The sequence below is a fragment of the Anabrus simplex genome, chromosome 1, assembly GCF_040414725.1.
Source record: "Anabrus simplex isolate iqAnaSimp1 chromosome 1, ASM4041472v1, whole genome shotgun sequence".
Classification (NCBI taxonomy): domain Eukaryota; kingdom Metazoa; phylum Arthropoda; class Insecta; order Orthoptera; family Tettigoniidae; genus Anabrus; species Anabrus simplex.
This window is the reverse complement of record NC_090265.1, coordinates 1324765511-1324788937: the sequence shown is the minus strand read 5'-3', so window position 1 is coordinate 1324788937 and position 23427 is coordinate 1324765511.

Sequence of the window (23427 nt, the reverse complement as noted above, 5' to 3'; positions counted from 1 at the left end):
ATTCGTTGTCTTCGCAAGCTCCACCTGGAATTCTCTAGCTGCTGAAATTAGGAGCACGTCAAATGTAGGCCTACTGCTCTTTAAGAAGCAATGCAGGAAACGGATGTAGAAAAGTGCAAAGCTTGCTGTGGGAACATAAATAAAGAGTATATTAGTATACAATCGTTTTTTTCAGAATTTGTTTTACATCACACCGACACTGATAGGTCTTATGGTGACGATGGGATGGGAAAGGCCTAGGAGTGTGAAGGACGCGGCCGTGGCCTTAAATAAGGTACAGCCCCAGCATTTGCCTGGTGTGAAAGTGGAAAACCACCTTCAGGGCTGCCGACAGTGGAGTCCGAACCCACAATCTCCCGGATGCAAGCTCACAGTTGTGCGTCCCTAACCGCGCGGCCAACTCACCCGGTAAAATAGTTTTTAAATGTTCCTTATATTCGAAGTTAAAATACTGTAAATTAGATGCAAGATCATTGTAGTAGTAAAAAAACTAGTTTTAAGTTTAGGCCTAATTGTAGGTAAAATGAATTGTCATATTTCAAATGCATGAGAATGTACCGTCCGACAGAAGACAGGATATTTTCTGAGTTCTGCCATGTAAAATAAGACGTTTAATTAATAAATAAGAGACAAAAATTAACATTTCCTGTGGCTACTTTAGCCTGGAGCAGCCCTCGTAAGGCAGATCCTCCGACAAGAGTGGGCGACATCTGCAGTTTATGAGACACTAAGGGCCTGTACTACGACTGTCAGATAAACAGCCAGATACGTAGGCTGCAGTTTTGCAAACTAGAAGTTAAATATTTTCTTGCGTACTACCAACGGATTTTAACTACGGTATTGTAATGCGGAAGATGTAGTAACATTTTTATTGGGTTGGTAATAAGGTTACTGAAAATATAGTGAAATTTAGCGCGGTGGTATACGTGTTCCCTGGTGTTTTCGTTTGTTTAGCGCTATTCCTTTTGAAATTGTATTACTAGAATCCAATATCAGACTCTTATTAAGCTATAATGTGGAAGTCCAGGTCAAGAACAGAATTAGGACTGAAATCCACACATACGAAGAAATGTTAAAATTAATTAACTGTATAACGAAACTGTTTTAGAAAATAAAAAGACTGAGAATGTAACGTGGACGCAAAAGTTAAGATTCAGGTTATGTATCTTTTTTGTCTAGTACTATTTACGAGGTTGCGCGAAGTTTATATTCGTAATTAATACACTGATGCAGCGTAGGATCATTAATTTTATTATTAATTCAAAAATTGTTTGCTCATTGAATAAGTAGTTAGTTTCTTTCTTTTCAATACAACGTGAGAATAGTAACTGGCAAGCATTTATCTCACTTTAGCGTAAATACTTTTGTAGCAAGTTGTTATGAAGTAAAAGAAATATAACCTCCTTAACATCCTCATTCGACGAACGAATCGCCATGAACAGCGTCGTATACCTTTACTCAATATGTGCGTCGCGGATAGATTTGGAATAGAACCCACACTTTTGGCACGCATTTTAATGATTAGAAAATGTGTACTATCACCTCTAGTACCCTACCGACTACCATTTACAAAGTAAAAAATGTTAGACTATTGGGACTCGAACCCACGAAAAACTGTTTATCATCAAACTTTGCTGCCTAAACGACCACGGCTACCCATGAAGCTTTGCGGTTGGCTGCTTGTGTACTACTCATATACTCAATAGCAACAACTTGTTACCTTGGGAAATCTTTAAGAATTCTGTGATAGCTGGACAGGAAGCATGACATACTTCATAAATATATACATAAATTACATTGTAACAACTTAATTTCGCACAGCATCATGCAGATGTAGATTCATTTTCATGAGTAGCCATCTTGATTCTTTACAGAAGCGTCCCCGATAAGAGCTAAGTCCCAGATAAGAGCGTTAACAGCCTCTCCATCTTCGGCATAGCTATACTCGAGAATATTTTCCCAGATAGCACATAAACGAAAGTCGTAGTACGCGGTTTCAACCGAACTTCCAGATAAATGTCCAAACTGCCAAATAAATTTATACCGCACTTTTATCTGGCTGTCGTAGTACAGGCCCTAAGTGTTGCTGTGGGAAAGGATAGTCTTGTGTATGGTGTAACAGTTGCAGGGATGTTGGGGACAGCACAAATCCCCAATCCCAGAGCCAGGGGAATTAACGATTTAACCAAGTGACCTTTGAACCGAAGACTACTACACTGACCATTCGGCCAAGGAGCCGAATGATTGGCCCGGTAGTGACCTTAAGTGTTAGATACAATTGTTTGAACCCAGTCTTCGTTAAAACTGTCAGATCACCGTGATACTGGCTTACAGAATTCAAGGCAAGAGATCAGGTCAGTTGTTGATAATAATGTCATTTGCTTTACGTCCCATTAACTACTTTACGCCGAGGTGCCGGAATTTTGTCCCACAGGAGTTATTTTACGTGCCAGTAAATCTACCGACACGAGGTTCACGTATTTGAGCACCTTTAAATACCATCGGACTGAGCCAGGATCGAACCTGTCAAGTTGGGTTCAGAAGGCCAGCGCCTAAACCGCCTAAGCCACTCAGCCCGGCAGGTCAATTATTGGTTGCAACATATGCTGTTCCTCGATTGAGCTAATTCAGTGAATTGAAATGGGTAGGACAGTTGTTTAGACGATCGCCTCCTGTACCCAACGTTGCGGGATCGAATCCAGGCACACACAGTTTCTGTTCAAGGATGACTAAATGTAGGCGACTCGAGGTAGTAAGATTACTGATATGCTTATGAGCACCTCTTCAAAAATATATTATGACAACAACTGGGTTTACGTCGCACCGACACAAATAGGTCTCATGGTGACGATGGGACAGGAAAGGTCCAGGACGGGGAAGGAAGCGACCATGGTCTTAATTAAGGTACAGCCCCACCATTTTTCTGGTTTCCAAATGGGAAACCACGGAAGACCATCTTAAGAACTGCCGACAATGGAGATCGAACCCATATTTCGCGAATGCAAGATCGCAGCTGCGCGTCCCTAACCGCACGGCCACCGCGCTCGGTAATGCTTTAGATACTAGAATACAATGAAGTCGTTGTGGAAGAGAAAACATATTTGGCAACAATGCGTGTTTTGAGGAAGCCCGCCTGCGACACAAGTTTGGAGAGTAGGTAGGACCGTGCTACAAAGACTCTCGGCTCGCTTTGATGCCACCTGGAAATCCGGTAACGGTGGCAACTATATTAAGTCGAACACAAATTCCAGTCCCACGGCAAGAGGAACTAACCAGACGTAACTAAAATCTCTGATCCGACCGGTAATCAGCCTAGGGACTTTTGATCCAATGCCTGCTATGCTTCACATTTCGCTAAGGAGCCGGGCGCAATGCTGGCAGTCTTCATACTGTTAATGATATTAATGTTTACATCTTGTCGATAAATGCGTTATTTATCCTCTGACTGTGGATCCACCGCCGTTTTTTTTTTTTAGTTCAGATTCGACTCCCAGCACTTTCATGAACCTACAATTTTTTTTTTTGTTTGCTTTTTGCTTTACGTCGCACCGACACAGATATGTCTTATGGCGACGATGGGAGAGGAAAGGCCTAGGAAGTGGAAGGAAGCATCCGTAGCCTTAATTAAGGTACAGCCCCGGAATTTGCATGGTGTGAAAATTGGAAACCACGGAAAACCGTCTTCAGGGCTGCCGACAGTGGGGTTCGAACCCACTATCTCCCGATTACTAGATATTGGCCGCACTTAAGCGATTGCAGCTATCGAGCTCGGTACATTGGGTTTTAGGAACGGGATTGGGGTGAATTTAACCTTTCCTAACACAACTGTTAAAAAATTAATTAAACTCTTTCACTTGGCCAACCGTGGTTTCTTACTCCGACTTCATATGAATATTTACGCAGTATCTTTCATCCTAAATCATACTAGAATTTAATACAAATACAGTAATCAATACAAACACCATATTCGCACAGATCATATTATTCACTAAGTATATTGGACTATTAAAAGGGATGTCCCAAACTCCCTACTTTAAGTAACAGAAGTAACAGCTCACTGTTTATCTCTCTATCACGCGTGTGACTACCACACCCTTGTCGACAGCTTCACTTGGCTGTCAAAGAGATCAGATAGCGTAATTCTCTTAGAAAACATGGCGGTAATTGGTACATTAGCTACGCTTATCAGTAGTCTTAGTTCTCATTACGAGAATTAAGGTGTCGGCACCACCTCAAGCGTTAAGAGATGATCGCTATAAAGAGATATCGCAAGTAGCTCATTCTCATATACACCATTGCTGCCCAACGTTAAGAGTCAGAAAAGTGAACATTACTCCCTCTCCCTATGATGCAATGTCTTCCCCGTGACTTCTTTGTAAGTCCATCGTATGGATCTCTTCAGGACCTAGACGATAAGGAGTAGTTTCGAATGCTTGAGGAGCTGTGGGCCATGTTTCGTTTTCTCCGCATTACTGACATGTCCCCAGTATGTTATACTGTAACGTTGAATGATGCTAGCATAGAATAACAGACAGAAAACCATCCCACATCGCGATCGTTATATCCTTACTATCGTCAAGGTAGAGAATTATTAATGCTGGGAATGAAAGAGAGCCAAGACCAGGTGGCGTCTTTAAAAAATACTCTTCAAAAATGCGTATATCCCGTCTTTTGACAGACTAGCGGGTAGCATATATATAGAGGTCTATCCCTGCTATATCGTATGCCTCTACTGTGCTGGAGCTGAACCATGGCAATTACTGTACATTTCTTCTTATTATTATTATGTATCAAATTATTTCACCTGGTCGATTACCCAGCAGAAAATATCCCTGTCCTCAGCCAATTTAAAACTTTAGCGGTCCAGTCGTTGACATTTTTGGAGCCACAACGCCAGTTTCCTTAGCTACTCTTCAACCACTTTTCCCACACATGTGGTTTCGAGATGTGACAGTTTCACACATTTGGATTTGGCCCTGTTTTAAGGCTAGATGTCCTTCCTAACACCAACCATATTTGTAGGGATGTGGTGGTTGGTAGTGTGGTGTGTTGCCTGAATAAGGAGAGGAGAGTGTTGGAACAAACACTCAGACCCCGAGCTAGAAGAATTCATCAGTTGTTACTAAAATCTCCGACCCGGCTGAGAATAGAACACAGGGCCCTCTGAACCGAAAACCTCAACACTGACCATCCAGCCAAGGAGTCGGGGAGTTGCCTTAGCTACTCTAGTGGTGACTATGTAAAGTGCCAGCTATCACTTTGAAAAGATGTGGTATTCCATCCGTTAAGCCCACCGACACACTGGAGTTAAACGCTGGATATTTCATGCATACATACATACATTATCATTATAGACTGTTATGCCTTTCATCGTTCAGTCTGCAAGCCTCTGTGAATTTACTATACGTCGCCACAATCCTCGATTTGCAACTAGTGTTGTGGCCTCATTTAGTTCTATACCTCTTATCTTTAAATCGTTGGAAACTGAGTCTAACCATCGTCACCTTGGTCTACCTCTACTTCTCTTACCCTCCATAGCAGAGTCCATTATTCTCCTAGGTAACCTATCCTCCTCCATTCGCCCCACATATTTCATGACTGAAAAAAATACTGTATACTTTCATTTTTGACAAAGAAAAAGTGTATAGTTTCGGAACCGTACATGAGTCGATGAGCGTTACAAAAAAATATTCAAATTTAGAAATATTCTCCTCAATGTCCTAGAATTTATACAAGAGGTAGTAATAAGATAATATACCCTAAGGGGTTCTGATTGGTGGAGGTGGAGGTGGATGTAGTGGGGTTGAAGACCGATAAAATACATTCATCCCTCGAAACCGTTTGACCGTAGGTGTGAAATATATCATTCAAAATAGTTCGCATACATAATGACTGTGATCATGTAGAAGTTGCTGAAGTTCTAAAAACCAATCAAGGATTCTAAACTGCTAAGATATTAGACCGAATTTCCGACTCTTTTTCATCGTTGCCAAAAAGATCTGTCTGTAAAACTGACGGGTTTTAATTAAATAATTTAATCATAGTACACGACTGGAGGAAAATGTTGGGAGTCTATACATTTAATCGTACGTACGTATTCTTGCCCACATTGAATGTCTATATTCTGAAAGATCCGTGTACTATAGTAAATATTAAAGGAGATTTTAATCTCGATTATTATCAGAAATGGAACTATATATCCTTCCAGAACCGTTTGACGAACAAAGTTGTAATTTTACAAGAAGGTTGTTCTTTTACATCCTAGGTGTCAAATATCACTAATTTAAAAAATTATCCTAAAAATGATTCGGTTGGGGGTTGATTCTGATCCTAAACTATTTCACATACGAACTTAAAATTTTACATGGAAGTAGTTCTTCTTTGACCTAGATGTTAAATAAGAAATATTTTGAAGGCATTCAACCACTTCAATACTGTTCGATGCACGAAGTCAAAATTGCAGAGGTTGGTCGCTTCTTCGTCCTAGATGTAAGTAGGATAGTGTTTTAAACCATTTCAATTCTATGGGATTCAAATAAGGAATAGATCCGAAAATTAAAAATATCATTCCTCCAAAACCGTTTGACGTACACACTGAGGATGTATTTTTCAGACTCAGCCGACAGTGAACTCTCTAAAATGTAAATCTTAGAGTGATGAATTTCAATTTAAGACAGTAGCAAAGCACGGATATCTTGCTAGTATAGACTACAGATATTTGTTTGCATTGTATCCTTGGATCAGTACGTAGGTATGTTCCCCAATGGAACTTAATTCTGTATACGAAGACCAATGATAAGTATTTATAGAAAGTGGAAGCACATTTCACCTCTAATGGACAGGCACTGTATTGTGCTTCAAGCCAGGCATGCAATGGTTTCTTAACAGTGTACTAGCCAGGGTCTTGGAGGAGTTTCCATCCCAAGTAATGAGTCAATTTTCACACCGTGGCGAAACGCTGATTATATCACGATTGGAAAAGCCTAAATTCTTTTAATTTGTTCTTGGTACGGTAAAGTATAATTGTCCCAATGGACAAAATGTCATTCGGGGGTCTTTAAATGTGATAACTCCGTATCGTTAGGGACTACGGTTTTGTTTGAGGATTTCACACACACACACACACACACACACACACACACACACACACACACACACACACACACACAAACAACGTCCAAAGACAAATAAAACTGGAAGTTGTTTTCTCGCTCTCAGAGGGAGCTGTATGCTTAATTATGCCTCGTGTCCGTATACCCGATAAACTGAACGATACCGAGCAAGATGGCCGTGCGGTTAGGGGCGCGCTGCTGTTAGCTTGCATTCGGGAGATAGTGGGTTCGAACCCCACTGCCGGAAGCCCTGAATATGACTTTCCGTGGTTTCCCATTGCCCATTTTCATACCAGACAAACACTGGGGCTGTACCTTAATTAAGGCCACGGACGCTTCCTTCCCACTCCTAGCCCTTTCCGATCCCATCGTCGCCATAAGACATATCTGTGTCGGTGCGACGTAAAGCTAATAGTAATAGTAAAAACCCTGAATGATATAAAAATTTCCCTGTCAGGATGTAACGCCTCTTGTTTAAAATGTGCCATTGCCAAGAAGAGATTGCAGCTACATAGAGAGACTTACTACTTACGACGTCAGTTATGACAGCTGACGTCAGTGAGCTAAGCATTTTTGACGTCAACATGACGTCTTGGTGGTTATTTAACAGGAACATAAATTCAAATAAGAAGCAGAAACTGCAGAACTAGCATTCCTGATTTATGACATGTCAGATAAACCTTCGTTGGTGAGTTAATTGTAATGGCGCACCGTGCAGGATAGGAAAACAGATCAGAGGAACCACTCCTGACATAGGCGGCGGTTATCCTGAATGGTCAGTTCCTACAGATGCCCTCTCTCACTTTACGCGAATGGGAGACCAGTAACTTAATTCACGTCCCGGGCAATGTAGTATTCCAATCTTCAGCCTAACGATCAGATCAGAGACATTTTATTTTGAACGTTCTGGTGTGAGATATTGTGGGGTACACAAAACTTGGAATACCAAGTGACTGTAATGCCAAAGAAGAGTACTGAACATGGAAACCAATGAGATGCTTGTTCCTTTTATCCTACACTATAAATATTATTCGTTAACAATTGTAAAAATAATCGAGTTTGAGACATATCCATACAGTATCAAGAATCAAGAATGAACTGTTGATGGACAATAGCAGCACCGACTAGGTGGAACTTCCGTATCCCATTCCCAGCATCATAAAACCACTGTTGCACACTATCCGTCTTAACATAACACAGAAGATGGCAGTGTAGGCCTATCATTCTATTGCGTACTGGGTACTGCACAATATACACTAACCAACTCAGTCAGTCAGTCAGTCAGTCAGTCAGTCAGCAGTAGCGATATTACTGTTAAAAGCATGAGCTTCATTAACATAAAATTCTATATTTAAGAACTGAGAATAAAATTTGTATCATTTAAGCCATCTGTGTAGGAACAGTTATTTCTCGTACATGGTCTTTCTTTTGTTAATTCAATGAGTGCAGACGATTTCGAACATGTCGAGTGTATCCTGAAATGTGTATATTATTATTATTATTATTATTATTATTATTATCAGTAGTAGTAGTAGTAGTAGTATTATTAGTAGTAGTAGTAGTAGTACATGTATATATTCGTAACAATGTACTGTGGAGTTTGATATTTATCAGCAATACACTGGACTATGATTGGACTCCACAACCAAAGTATAATTCTAAAGTAGGGTACATTTTTCAAGGTAAACAATTAGGAAGGTATACTGTATACTGTAATTAGCTGATACTGAACATATTTTTCATTTACATTTCACCACAAACACTCACGCCTTATGATACATAATCGGCAATCACGAGAATGTAACTGTGTCTAACGGTCGTTGTACTTTCTAGTCTAACCTTTCTTTATCTACACTCGTTCTTTTCCGATCTTGACGAAACTGTTGCGAGACCGAATTTACAGTATTTCATAGTTCTTTACTTGATATTCTCGTTCTTCAAAGTGTCGATATTGTTAATAGGCCTGCTTCCCCTGCATTTAATATTATACGGCATTGTGTTTTTCCGGCTTAAAGCACACACGCGGTGTCGGAGTTACGGTCGCAAGGATTATGGCGTAGAATACGTCTGACAGAAATGAAGCAGATCGAATTAGATGTAAAATTCAGCGCCCAGAATCTCTACCGGCCAGGATGCTGGGTATCACAAGTCCTTCCTCTAGCTTCTTTCAGAGATCACAACTTGATTCAAACTCACAGTCTACAAACACAACACCAAGGTGCTAAGTGGCAGCTTGCCAAACCCTGTCAAGCTCGGCCACCAGAGGCGCCTCCTCTACTCGGGTCTGATCACCCAACACGAGAGATGGTTTATGGGAGAACCTCCTCCTCATCTAAAGCCCACTTCCAATCCACAGGATCCACAGACGCGCTGGGCTGTACGTCCCGCTCCGCAGACTGCTCAAATTTCTTGCACAGTCGGTACTCTCTGGCACGTTCAGCTGCAGACTTCTTGGGCTTAGTGTATTCTCCAGATCGCCTTATATCCTCCTGCACGCGTTTACTATAGTTTCTGGTAGCAAGTGCGATGGTGGTGATTATTGTTTTAAGAGGATATCCTCTATTAAATGACCTATCCCTATAGCGTGGGGGGTGGGTCTTCTATTAATAATGGAAATAAAAATGGAAGATGTCCGACACTTCGAAAAGTGAAAGCAGCGGCAAAATAATAACAAGAGCCTCGAAGGGCGTGAAAATAAAAGGCTCCCTTGGCCTCGGAACCTAATACCTTAGGGCTAGGAAAATAATAAGAGTTTACCAAGAGAGATTGGATAGGTTAGACTGAAGTGAGGAGCCTGGCACAGGTAAGTGGAAGTAATACCAGTACTCAGCTCAGGGCCGCGTGGTCGCCAACCCACGCTCCCAAGTTAAGAGCCCCTGGGATGATGATCGAGTTGTAGGAATGATATCACCTGCAACACTCTAACACACGTGCTAACTGTGTAGAATCTGCCACCTAGGAGGCAGCCCTAAATGGAGATCAGTGGAGATTCACTTAGATATTATTGATATTTGCGAACTTATGAAGCAGAATTTAAAATACATTCACGTGTAGCGCTCAAAATACTATGCGAGGCTCAGTACACGAACGAAATGTAAGACATATTCTACTCCAAAAGTAGTGTGGGTCGTCGTACTTGAAAGACATTTTTTTCTAAAACGGGCGTAGTCTGAATTACGGTCAACACAGGTGGGATATTAAAATAAAGGTTCATGTCCGGTTGGTTCGAATTGTATGTGAAAGAAAGTGTTCGTGGCAGCGAACACAATATCAACCATTGTGAAAAACTGAAAGCTGTTAGATTTCCCTGAAGTCACGACCACCACCACCTAAGTTGTTGATATTTCGCCAAAACCTTCGATTTGAGTCTTCGTAAAAGAAAAAAAGAAGAAACAATTGTCCTAGGAATGCTCACATGACTGGTCGGCGTAGGATTAGATAGGGGTTGGGTGAACTTCAAGTTACTTGAGAGCTATATGGGAATTCTTACTCGCCATAATAAGCTACGCAAAGCAAAGGAAAGCAAGGCTATCTCCGAGCCACCCACAAAATACTCCATAGGAAGGTAAAAGCCTCTACTTTTCATAACAGTATCCAGTATTCGGGAGATAGTAGGTTCGAACCCCACTGTCGGCAGCCCTGAAGAGGGTTTTCCGTGGTTTCCTATTTTCACACCAGGAAAATCCTGAGGCTGTACACCTTAATTGGCCTTCCTTCCCACTCCTAGCCCGTTCCTGTACCATCATCGCCATAAAACCTCTCTGTGTCGGTGCGACGTAAAGCAACTTGCAAAAAAAAAAAAAAAAAAAAACACTTTTCATAACCTTAGCATTATGTGAATAGATAGCTCTATGCCCAGCCGCATTTGCCCGCAAGAATGCACCTGATACTCATATTTGGTGTAGGCTGAATGAATCTCAGTACTATGTGTTTCTCCATAAGCTAAAACGTCGTTTCTAAATTTTACAACTTCCTCGTAGAGAATCGAGCACCTTTACCGCCTCAGATAGGAAGCCTCTCTTACGTCATGAGTCTCTCGAGAACTGAAAGTCTCCTTTCTAAATTTCTCAACTTCCTGGAGGACAATCGAACCTACGATCCTCCGGTATTCAGCATCGAAGCTGAGATAATTCTACCGAGCGAGTTGGCCCTGCGGTTGGGGTTGCAGAGCTGTGAGTTTGCATTCGGCAGATAGTGGGTTTGAACCCCACTGTCGGCAGTCCTGAAGATAGTTTTCCGTGGTTTCCTATGTTCACACCAGGAAAATGCTGCTGCTGTACTTAATTAAGGCCACGGCCGATTCCTTTGCCCTTCTAGCCCTTTCCTATCCCATCGTCTCCATAAGACCTATCTGCATCGGAGCGACGTAAAGCCAATTGTAATAAAAAGCGAGATAATTGAAATCCAGGTAAGGAAAGTGGTTCAAGAACGGGTGTTCCTATTTCATAAATTGAAAATAATAATCATCTTATTCGTATGACACATATTACTTTTTGTAGATACTGCATCACCAGATGTACTACTTTGTTCAAATTGATCCGTTCAGAATGTAGCTCATTGCTTCCCTTTCTTCTACTAAGAAGTACACCACACACGATGTTTGTAGTTAATCCATACTTTCTAATTGCGGCACGCTTATTGCATTAGATTGCTGGCATTGTTCTGATGTGGAACACTAGTCGAAGAGGTCATGTAGATCACTGAGCAGACATAAAATACTCCGTTCAGTCTCTTTAATTTTTTTAAATTTTGGCTTTTGGTCTTAACGACCATTTAGCCAGCTACAATTTTATATATTTCTGATTATTAATTATGAATTGACAATTTTGTACGTTTCTGGTTATTAATCATGAATCGACATTGATAAATTTAACTTATAGATTTACGACGAACAAAATCACCCAGCAGCCGAGCCGGCGAAATTAACCAGGCAAAGTTAAAATCCCCGACCCGGCCGGGAATAGAACCCAGGACCCCAGTGACCAAAAGGTCGGCATGCTAAACATTTACCTATGGAGCCGGACGTTAGTCTCTTTTCATGTATAAACCATGAATACCGATGGGATTTTTAGGCGCGTATAGGTTAGAATGCAAAAGTATTTAATCAAGGCGCAAGTGTCTTCTACCCGCGCGACAGTTCTGCAGTGATATTTCCATAAATATTTGCAATCTGAACTATCAAGGCCCCTTAAATGTATGCAACTCACGAACGTAACAGTAGAGCGGCTAGATTATACTTGCGCCTTGTTCAAATACGTTTTAATTCTAACCTATTCGGGCCTAAACATCCTCTCCCTAGCCATGGAACATTTCCAACTCAATCAAGGAAAAATGTTGTAAGAAGTAAGAATACTTCGAAATACCATTTGCCCTTATAATAACTCCGACTTCTATCCGGGTTCATCCTCTTCCTCCAGCATTTTCAGCCGAATCTCACAATCACCCATATAGCTACAATTGTATCTTACCGATAAAAAGACTTCCTAAGGGAAGTGATGTTCTTTGCTCTGCTCTGTGAGTACGTCTCTGGATGTCCAGGAGTTTTCTAGGTACCACTGGTCCTTAGAGCATGGGTGCCAGGCCCGTGATCTATAAATAACGTATCTGCCACGTATTCGGATTTTAGATAGGGCAACTCTGGAACAGTGAAGGAGTGTCTCGCTGAAACGGTCAGCATGTTATTTCCGAGTGATGCGAAAGTGATTCAAGCCGTGAAAAGTATACCGCCGTCTGCTGCTACAAATTTGCGCAGGGTAGAATTGTTATCAATGGATTTTCGTACTAAACTCAAGCAGGAAACAAGTTATGCTTCTGTGTTCGCTCTGGCCCTCGACGAATCTTCAAGTAGGATTGACTGCGCTCAACTGCGTGCATATGTTCGTATTTTAATGGTGTTCGATTTGTGGAAAAATTGCTTGACTTCAAGGCTATTGAAAGCAGTCGTGCGGTAGACATACTATAGCGGGTGCTATGAGCCATTATGTCCGAGTAAGATATAAAATGGGAAAACCAGTTATCGATGGCAACAGATGTTTTTGTAGCATGGTGGAAGATAAGGATGGCGTGGTATATCACATTCGAGATCAAACCAGTAACCACTGCATAATTCACGAAACTGCTTTGTGCAGTAAGTTGTCTCCTGAGTTGTCTGATGTTATGAATGCAGTCTCTTGTATGGTCACTTTCGTACGTGAGAAATCGTTATTGACACAGATTTTTCAGGTCCTAGCTTCAGGAACTTGATGCATATTCACAGATCTTTCGGTTCACACACTGTTCATTAGCTTAGCAATCGAAACACGCTTTCCAGATCCTTTGAATTGAAAGACGAAATCAGGTGTTTCTTGGATGGATGTGATGTTAAAGACAGTGATCAGAAACATCATTTCATTAACTTTCTCGATGACGAAGAATCAGTCCAGCACATTGCTTCCTTAAGATAACTTTTCTACCACTTAAGCAAGCAATCTCACCACTAATTTACAGAGACCAAGAAAATTGGTACATGAAAACACGATACAGTATATCTATTAGAACTCTGTTAGATCTCTGTATTCAAGAATTTAAAGGAGGAAATGTTTTATTTTTCACAAGTTCGGTATCTTGTAGCCAAGATTTTTTACGAAAATGGCAGATGTTCTGTACCAACTGAAGAGAGGTTTTGAACGATTCGCGCAGTACAGCAAATTGGAATACTTTTATTAGGTTGTGAAAAATCCTTTTTCCCCTTGAATCCTCTAGGAGTATGGTGTACCAAGGCAACTGGATAGTGTTTTAATTCTCCCTTATAATAATTTCGTGTGGCTATTTCTAGCCGAGTGCAGCCCTTGTAAGGCAGACCCTCCGATGAGGGCGGGCGGCATCTGCCATGTGTAGGTAACTGCGTGTTATTGTGGTGGAGGATAGTGTTATGTGTGGTGTGTGAGTTGCAGGAATGTTGGGGACAGCACAAACACCCAGCCCCCGGGCCATTGGAATTAACCAATTAAGGTTAAAATACCCGACCCGGCCAGGAATCGAACCCGGGACCCTCTGAAACGAAGGCCAGTACGCTGACCATTCAGCCAACGAGTCGGACAATTCCCCCTTGATAGAGATCCATTCTTAACTTGCGCAAATTTTCGAAATATGGTCTGAAAATATATGGTTGAATGAAATGAAATGTCGTATGGCTTTTAGTCCCAGGACGGGTTCGGCTCGCCAGGTGCAGGTCTTTCTATTTGACTCCCGTAGGCGACCAGCGCGTCGTGATGAAGATGAAATGATGATGAAGACAACACATACACCCAACCCCCGTACCATTGGAATTAACCAATTAAGGTTACAATCCCCGACCCGGCCGGGAATCGAACCCGGGACCCTCTGAACCGAAGGCCAGTACGCTGACCGTTCAGCCAACGAGTCGGTCAATATATGGGTGAAAGTATGTTTTCCAACATGAATTTTTCAAAACGCTGTTTCAGATCCAGAATAACTAACGAACGCTTTTGGGACTGCTTAGCCATTGGTGCAACTTCGTACAGTCCACAGTTTGAAAATATTTCACTCGAACAAAACATGCCACTTCTTGTGCTGATGAGGTTGGGTGGGTAAATTGAATATATTTTTATTAACTTAGTCAATACGGACCAACAAAAGACCGAAAATGATCAAATTTTTCGAATCTATTTCAACTGAATACTATCACTGAATTTAAAACATCATTGAACTAAAATGTTGCACGTAAACACTCCACTGTTTGAAATGTTTGATAATTCATAGAGGTACAGTGCTAATTGATACCAATTTATCAGATAAAACAACAACGAATCCGGTCACGAAAGCCAAGTAATAGACTGAGAGTGTCCACAACCATTTACAGGTCGTCATGCCTAGATCCTTAATGGGAGGGGAGTAATAAGCTAGTGGTATTGGGCTTACACTATCACCCAGCAGCCGAAAACTGAAACCTGGCCAATCCATGTGGAACTTTGAAAATGATAAGTCTCGTTCCTGTTTCCATGTAAAACTGAAGGCCTCGTGACTAATATCACGACGATTTGAACAGGTACAAAAATTACAAGCTTTTTTCTAGCCCTTAGTGGACTGTATGTGACAAGTTATTTTTAATGTGTTTTTGCTTGTTAAACGGCGAAGAAAAAACGAAGAGGGCAACTGAGACACAATCTAGAAACAGATCGTTTTACACACATTCAAAACACTCGGAATGAATACTTTCCTGCTGAATGTCCTCTCCCTTTGCGAATTGCTGTCGTTCCCTTCGCATCGAACATGAAGCAATGGCTGATTCTTATACGATGTGAAGGTAAATTTGACGAGGAGAGCAGTGTCACTGATGATGTATATTACAGCTGTAGACGGTACGTCCGGTAGAAGTTCCAGTGGATCACGGGTCATTAGTTCAAGCAAGATTTATTACATAATTATCAGATATTGAAGCTTACACTATTATTTCCGTGTTTAATATTCAGATCTTACACAGTAAGGAATAAAATGTTTAACCGTCTAATGATCCTTTACTTGCTTCTAATTAGTTATTCCGCAATCGATACACGGCTACCAATTTTATGGAAGGTTTTGGAAACAATCTAAGAAAGCTGCTTCTGATATGTCATTCACCTTATCCGTCATGCCCTTCTGAATAGTTGCAATGTCCCGAAACTGCTGTGCTTTTAGCGTCTCTTTACGACGAGAAAAGAAGAACATCTGAGGATTATCAAGTAAAGTGAATAGCAGTAACTTTGTGATTAGCAAAAAACTCCTAAAATGACAGGACCGCGAGTAGTCATGCATTGTCACTTAACGAGAACCATTGTCCAGAAACCCAGAACATACGCATATCAGTCATGTCCAGAAAATATAATACGTTTAGAATACATAACCCACGACTGAATACACTCCACAGGAACAGTTGTGATGTATTTTTTTTCTGGAATGTAGACTCAGTCCCGGAATTTTTATGACAAAGTTTGCACAGGGAAAGAGCACACCATCTAAAGACATACCAAAGCCCTGGGAGGAAATATGTTGAAAAGGAAGTAAATGCTGACAGGCCATTGTGCTCTCTTACTTTCCAGATATATTTAAATAGCCACTGATGATGCATTCAGCATTAATTTCATAATTACTTCTTAAGGAAGCCAGTGTAATTTCAAAATTTATAACCTCCTTTGGTGCATTGTATATTAGATCCACAAATCCATCTTCAACTTCCTCTGGTAAAAAAAATGAAGTAAGCCGAAACATATATTTCAACAACTTGCCTACTTAGGACGTGAAAACCTGAAAACCTGTTTCATTTTGTTTCTTATGACTCGCCCAAGCGATGTAGCGAAGACTCCCCAAACGACGTATTTTGTTTTTACCGAAAGTTATAGGATTCGCCTAAATTACTACCCCTTCCACCCTTCTGCTCACACTTCCCTCTTCGTTTCAAACGGACATCTGACGGGAGAGGGGAAGGAAACAGGAACCCGTAGTTCCTAATTTATTTATTTATTTATTTATTTATTTATTTATTTATTTATTTATTTATTTATTTATTTTTCTAGTGGTTTAACGTCGCACTAACACTTTGAAGGTTTTCGGTACGCAAGAAGGGAAAGGGCAAGTAGTAGAAAGGAAAGGTCCGTGGCTTTAATTAAGGTACAGCCCCAGCATTTGCCTGGTGTGAACATGGAAACCCAAGCAAAACCATCTTCAGGGCTGCCGACTGTGGAATTTGAAACTTTAACCGTACGGCCAACTTGCTCTCTTTAGTACATATTAGTAAATATTAACACGGCTCTAACGCTGCTGGTTTGCGTGTGGATATGAATATTTGGGATGGTCAGCATAGCCTAGCAAGATGGAATAAAGAAGGCTGAGGACTCAAGGAAGATTGGACAGTCTTTTACTATACTTCCTGTACCTAAAAATGTATCTTGATGGTTATCCATCCTCAATCCTCACCTCTAAACTGCCTTAAGCTTCAGGCGAGAAGAGTGTTTCTACTCGCCAGACACTCTGTAGTACATGAAGTTGCTAATTCATTCATCAGTAGAGGCAGGTATCTAATTGAGTATAGGCACGCTCGGCACGTGCCAGTGGCCATGGTACCGAGCTCGATAGCTGCAGTCGCTTAAGTGCGGCCAGTATCCAGTATTCGGGAGATAGTAGGTTCTAACCCCACTGTCGGCAGCCCTGAAAATGGTTTTCCGTGGTTTCCCATTTTCACACCAGGCAAATGCTGGGGCTGTGCCTTAATTAAGGCCACGGCAGCTTCCTTCCCATTCCTAGGCATTTCCTGTCCCATCGTAGCCATAAGACCTATCTGTGTCGGTGCGACGTAAAGCAACTAGCAAAAAAAAAAAAAAAAAAAAAAGAGTGGCGATGGTCTTAGAGAGCAGCAAATTTTAGTTACGATTCTTCTTCTTATTGAACTGAAATGAAAACATGAAAGTAAAAGCTACCACGTGGATAGGCAATGAGCGAGTATGATTATGCCTCTTCACTTCTAATACTCAGCTAGTTTGGTCAGAAAAAGAGCCTGTGTTTGAACGAGCAGAGAGAAACCATAAATGAAATAGTGCGAACAGTTTCGAACCAGTCTCATTGCTGCTCAGTCAGTGTGGACGATATTTTAACACTGAGTTGTGTGAGTCGAAACTTGATAACAGGCTCGGTATACCAGTGACCTACGAGTTGTTTTGTTTCTATACACGGATACTTCAAGCGTGTCTCTGTTACAAGTGCTATATACAGTGATGGCGCAAAGAAGAAGGCTGTGCAAGAGATGTGCCATGAACTAATATACGTTGCAACAGTGTAGTAATGAGAGCGGCTCTTTAACTTCCGAGTGTCCGAGCTGCTAGATTTTGCTCAGACTCGTTCTGTTCATTGTGATCAGGCAGCGTGGACACTTCGGTAGCCTAATTTGTTCAGTGGAGTTCAGCGTCTATTCGAGCTTGATTCTTTCAAACACCCATTGATCAGAGAGCTCGAGCAAGAAGCTTTGAACTAGTCTAGTCTGAGTGAGACCCATCTCTTAAAAATGAGTTTGAACGAGTTTACAAGTCGTTTTGTACAGCTCAGCTACCAGGTTCTGAATCGGCCTACTCTGGTTTGGTATATTAAATATTATTGGCAACCGCGCACTCCAGGGATAGCGAGCCTGCTTTTTACCTAGAGGGACCTGGGTTCGCGCTCTCCCACAATCACCCTCCTCCAGATTAGGGATTTTTACCTGGAATTGAGGGCTGGTTCGAGGTTACGTGAGAACAACTGAAGCGCTATCTGACGGTGAAATAGAGGGCCCAGTCTAGGAAGCCTAGAAAAATGACCGAGAGGAGTCGTCGCGCTGACCACGCGTCGCGTCATAATCTGCAGGCCTTCGGAGGGTGCACGGGTTGATTGGTAGGCCAAGGCCAATCTAGCCTGTAGTGTTTGTTTTGTTTGTTTGTATTAATGATTATTTCTATTATTATTATTATCATTTATGCAATGTGCTATATTCTGTAGTTATTTGAAGTGCCTTATTGCTTCGTTTTGGAGAGCGTACAGTATAATTATGCCTACAGACACAGCAATATTTAATCATCAGACAACTCAATACTTAATTGATAGAGGCTTGAGAATGATTGCTGAAAGATATAACGGGCTAAAGTAAAAATGTTTGTATTCATTTACAGTTGTTATACTTATATACAACTTTTACTGAATTATGTAGTTTTATTTACATGAATAGTTCAAAGATTCAAGGAAAGTTCGTGTTCATGCAGATTGAAAGTGCCTATCCACTACCGGTAGTTGGTTGTTTGATGAGTTCAGTAGTTAAGACAAATCTGTATTGCTTTCTCGACCTTATTTCATGCATATTCTTGATCATACCTAGTTAAAAAAGAAGCAGTGTTAACTTTCAGAATTTGAACTTGAATTCTCAGTATTCTTTTTACCACCTCCTAATCCGTGAGGCATTGCTGATAACTTCTTTCCACTCGGGTTTTCGACCTTGGAAACATGTGAAAATCAGGAATTCCTTTCTTAGGTGAGTACGAAATCTTCTCCCACGGGAAGGTAAGGTAGCTGTTACATGTTGTTCGTTACTTGTGGATTGGTAGTCGAGGTTCTCTTCTGAGGTTTATGTTGTCAACCACCAGATATCTACTGTGTAAGCGTCACTGCCTTTCGGTTCATCGTTTCCTTAAAACCTCCTAAGGTATCATATATGTAAACGAAGTGTTTTGGACCATGATATAATATGTGATGCAGACGTGTTCGAATCCACAGAATATCGGAGCATGGCATATAACCTCTTCCTAATATCCGTCTGGTGCTATCTCCTGATGGAATTTTGACGACCAGTATGAAGTAATTTTTCCTATTTTGTATTTTTCATATCATAGGTGCTGTGTCGTGGATGCCGAGCCCCTATCGGAAGTTCCGCGTCCGCACTAATCTTCTCCACATACACTCAAGTTCTTTCGATCTTGCCTTCTTGATCGGTTACATCAAGCATTGTCATTTTGGCAGGGTTGGCCAAATAATGCTACTTTTCTGTGTTTTATGAGTGTTAAAACTTCATCACGTGATTTTGTGGCACGATGGAGTATTACCTATTTGGTGACGTGGTCTACCCTTGGGATTTTGAACATTCTGCCATATATCCACATTGCAAAGGCCTGCAAGCCTTGACAAAGCCTTCAGTGTGCATTCTATACTATAAAGCAGCACTATTCACACATAATACTTCATGGCACACCAACGAATTTCGAATCAGAGATTACAATTCCGCAACAAGAAATTTTAATTTGGGAAATAGCCGGGCTGAGTGGCTGAACACCGGCTTTCTGGGAGGGTTCAATCTCTGAGCAGTCCAGTGGGATTTGAAGATGCTAAAATACGTCAGCCTCGTGTAGATAGACTTACTGGCACGTAAAATAACTTCAGCGTCTCCAAAAACCTTAAGTAGTTTGTGGAACTTAAAACAAATTACATAAATATCCAGAAGCGCACTTCTTGCGGTCACAAAGTCTCTCCTGTATTTCATAAATACATCATGTCAATAGCCAATAAAATAATACTTGATAACTGCAGAATTCTGAGTTTCAGACTATTCTCGAAAACCTCTGCTCGTGAGGGCTGAGGTGGTCCCTAGTATAGAACCGACACCCTCTCATTGCTGGAGCTGGACCTATCGGAGAAGCCACGCACGTCCGCGGTGTGTTGGCTGAAAGTGCGCCCGCCCTGGGCGCTATTGATGAGTTTGGCTGCTGAATTATTGAACAGTAGACAGCGATCGCACCAGCCTCTACTCTTTATTATTACTACAACCCATATAACGTGAACAAAATATATGATCAAGGAGGAGAATATGTTAACTAGGTTAAAACCGTCACAGACATGAACTCAGTTCTCAAGAAATGGAAAAAAAAGAAGACAAGAAACAATGATCGGGGGAGGGAAAAGAAATCGCTATTATTTTTCATTTTGAAGACATTTTTCCTATTTTGGAGTATCCTGGTAATCATTCTCAAATCTGATGAGAATTATATCTGATGACCCGTGTTGCGATGATATCTGTAATGGTGTGTGTATTCGCGGTTAATTTCAACTAGGATTCGGAAGGATTTGACTGTGGTCTAATTTATAAATTGCTATGTTTCGTGACCTTTCTTAAATACTACTAATATTGCTTCTATTATCACCAAATAATTTATGTTCTTCGTTCTAGAACAGATTCAGTAGAGCATAAAAGGACCCCATGTTCATGTTCAACTGTTACTTTTTCTTTTAGTTCACTAAGCTACGTCCTACCACTTCTTTGATTGGCCATCACTGGATATTGTTTTTCGCAAATAACCACTTCTTTTGCTTGGTTTTAACGGCCGAGAGGATTCGTCGTGCTGACCACACGACACCTCATAATCTGCAGGCCTTCGGGCTGAACAATTGTCTCTTGGTACGCCATGGTTCTTCGGGGCTGTTGCGCCATAGAATTTTTTTCTTTGTTTGACTCCTATCCCTATAGCACTACTCAGTGACGCTAGAGTGCATAGCGTAACGTACTACTGTAGCGGGACTATTCATCCATATGAGTGTCTGGAGGAGAGTTGGTTCGGCCCCATAACAGCAGTCGGTGAGCTAATTTGATGTGAAAACTAACTACTTACTGGTAGTGGGACTCAGAACATTGACCACCTGACACTAAATATAAAATATTTGCCCTCAGTCATTACACTTTGATTCACAAGCAGAGTGTGATTCCAAAGGTTCAGTTATTTGCTTCGTCTCAAAAGTCGCTGGATTGGTAAAGCCTGTGATGTGAAACATTTGCTTTAAAGGAATCCATAAATCATGCGTTGCAATCACGTTTGAAATCCAATATACCAACCAATCAGTTAATGATTATTTCCTTAACAAAATTATTAAAAATATTTATTTGAAAATCGCGTTCATGCTAAAGGTGAATATATTTCATTGTCTAAATTAGCAGTTTCAAGTAAGAAACTACCGTACCATATAAAATGAAAGACAGAACACGCATGACGATCTGATGGAAATAGCTGCAGTGAATGGTAACCTCCTTACATGATTTAAGAAGCATTTAAGGAGACGGTCAAAGCATAAACAGAAGATCACAACTTGATGAGATCGCTTATCAGTAATACGTGGACGTGCGTTCCTAATAACACACTGTAAACTCAGTTATGGCGGTTTTGTACTTCACGGCCAGCAGATGTATGCTAGCGAACTTCTCCTGAGGTGCTAGCCGCACTGTGTGGTCAGTGTTCCAGCTTCGCAAGTAGAACAGTAAGCTCCTTTCAAGGTGTGATATAAGTTACGAGAAATAGAGCGGATCAATTAACACGAACAATCAGAGAGCTAAAACTTTGCACCAAGGAGAATGTTGTGAACCTGCACATAGTCCTCCCCGCATTCTCCTACTCCTGGTCCGATTTTCAGGACAGCTATATTTACAAGCCTCTGTCACATAAATAATAAGACATACTTGAATTCTTTGTGTGTTAGTAGATTCATAGGAGTGTCGACAATATGGTCCGTCCAAAAGTATACAATTATTGAAAATATTTGTTAATTTATAAATAAAAATCTTGCCTGTTGCACACAACTCTGTACTATCATGCCGTCATGCTCGCAATGAATGGTAACAATGAAGAATGGTGTATTCTTGGTTCTTGTTGGCTACAGCCGTTCTGAAGCACAAGGAAGTATCGCGGGCTTAAAGGCATGCATAAATATCACACATTTTATTTTTTTCTGACATCCGATTTTTCGGACGCTGTGCACTAATGGAGTGCTATTCAAGGACGATTGTAACGTCCAACGGTATTCCGTCAATATCCGCAGAATGGCCGATGAACGGCTCTCTTGCTTTCACCCCAAGGAACAACCACGAGTTTACAGGAATGGTGACAAAAATGCCAATACGTTACTTCCCTGCTGGCAAGCAGAGACGTTGCCATGTTAACCTGTAAGTTCGTTGTCGGTCTGTCGGTCACTCCATGTAGAGCATGAGACCCGCAGCAAATAGTAATTTCTTCTATCATTTGAAGATCAAGCGAAATTACACACATAACAAAAGTTGTTTATAATGAAGGGACGTTTCGTATATATAGTCCACAAATTTTATAGAAAATCAATAGTAGGCCTATAAGAGAAAATGGAAGAAAACTGTTCTGGTTTTCTTATAAACATCCAGTTTATTCAGAGATTTTTAAATGAAATGCAAATCTTCTTTTTTATTTTTTTTTATTTTGCTATTTGCTTTACGTCGCACCGACACAGATAGGTCTTATGGCGACGATGGGATGGGAAAGGCTTAGGAATGGGAAGGAAGCGGCCGCAGCCTTAATTAAGGTACATTTGCCTGGTGTGAAAATGGGAAACCACGGAAAACCATCTTCAGGGCTGCCGACAGTGGGGTTCGAACCCACTATCTCCCGGATGCAAGCTCACAGCTCACAACCCTCCCCGGGATGAATATACTCTAAATATGAAGTTTGGTTGAGATCTCTCCAGCCGTGTCGCTGTGATAGTGGAACAAACAGACAAACAGACACGAAAAATTAAAACCACTGATACGGTCTTGAGTTGACCTTAAACGGATAAATATCTTTAAAAAATTGGCAAAAATAACGTAATTACAGACAGTGGACCCCTACAACTTTATTTATATATTATTATTATTATTATTATTATTATTATTATTATTATTATTATTATTATTATTATTATTATTATTATTATTATTATTATTATTATGTTTACTGTCGAACTGTAAATAGCAACCAGTGAAGACACTTGTTTGCTGTTA